This window comes from Lycium ferocissimum, unplaced genomic scaffold (assembly GCF_029784015.1).
Source record: "Lycium ferocissimum isolate CSIRO_LF1 unplaced genomic scaffold, AGI_CSIRO_Lferr_CH_V1 ctg17238, whole genome shotgun sequence".
Classification (NCBI taxonomy): domain Eukaryota; kingdom Viridiplantae; phylum Streptophyta; class Magnoliopsida; order Solanales; family Solanaceae; genus Lycium; species Lycium ferocissimum.
This window is the reverse complement of record NW_026717091.1, coordinates 13,799-15,197: the sequence shown is the minus strand read 5'-3', so window position 1 is coordinate 15,197 and position 1,399 is coordinate 13,799. Positions and strand designations below refer to the sequence as shown.

Below are 1,399 nucleotides of genomic sequence, written 5' to 3'. Positions count from 1 at the left end.
TGGTAGGAATTGATTTTTAAGAGAATTTTTGCAATTCTTTCTTTGGAAATCCTCTATGGCCGAATAGCCTTGAGGTTTTTCTCCTTCTTTGTTTTGTTCTTCTTTTCTTGAAAATTCTAGAGGTTCTTATGATAAAGATGACTTAGTCATCTTATTTAATACCATGCATGAATTAGTCATGGGCCTAGCCCATGCCTTATGGCCGGTTGGGCCTTAATTTCTAAAAAAAAATATTCAAGCCCACTTATGTTTTGGGCTAGTTCTTGTAATTCATGAAAACAAATTTTTTTCCAACTTCCAAATTTGTCCTTCGTCTTTCTCCATATTTCCACGAGTCGTATTGCAAATTTCCCTTTATGCCCTTGACCTTCCTCATTAATTCCACTTCTAAATTTTTCACAAGCAACTCATATACCAAACAAAATAAAATATGGCCTTGCTTGTCGTCTTCCCGCGATTGTCTTGAATTATCCGATTGCATAAAATGCGGGATATAACATCATAGCACTACCAAACGGTACCACATCAGTATTGTTTGAGTGCCAAGCCTGATTATGAGTCGTCAGCTTGTTAAGTATGGTGGTCACCCGTCGATAAGATTTGTTCATGAAACAACCATCAGCTGCATTGTTCGCAACTGACTGCGTCACTGGATCTAACCCTCGGTAGAACTTCTCCATTAATATATTATCCGAAAAATCATGATTTGGGCTCTGCTGCAAATAATCCTTGAATCTCTCCCATGCTTCATATAATTGCTCCCCGTCGCTTAAATTCATAGATCTTGTCCCATTTTTCAGCCTTTCTGCTAGGAGGGTACCATTTTGTGAGAAAAGCACCACCATCTCTTCCCATGAAGTAATCGAATTTCCGGGCAAACTTCTCAAACCATTTTCTTGCCTCTCCAGCCAAGGAATATTTGAATAACCTCAACCGAATAGCATCTTGGGAACGTTGTTCGGATGTGATTAGCACACACATCCACAAAATTCGCAAATGACGTTGAGGGTCATTCTCGTAGAGAGTTCGAAAGTACCCATCAAGCTTCAACAACCCAGTATAGAGAGAGTCAATCTTCACAAGAGTGCGGCCAGTTCGAGGTCAACAATAGCTGATGCATAATCCTCCTCTGGAACAAGCTCAGTGAAAACATTCTTATCATCTGAATCATTCGCCTGATTGTTCAATTGATTCCCCTGGTTACCAAAGACGTTGATTTTGCTGATTCTGATTTATGTTCACCTAGTTTACGCAGAGTAGCAAACAAGGTATGATGGAATAAGCAAAAGACTTCAATAAAGCAAACACTATTTAGTAATTTCAAAACCGTACTCCCCGACAACGGCGCCAAAATTTCATACGCTCAAATTACACCTATTAATGGTATAACGCGAACGTT

The 1,399-nt window shown here is 39.3% G+C and overlaps 1 pseudogene; it reads left to right on the top strand.

The window, feature by feature from the left end:
* Positions 1 to 696: 696 nt before the first annotated feature.
* On the top strand, positions 697 to 795 carry LOC132042697 (small nucleolar RNA R71; annotated as a pseudogene).
* Positions 796 to 1,399: the final 604 nt, after the last annotated feature.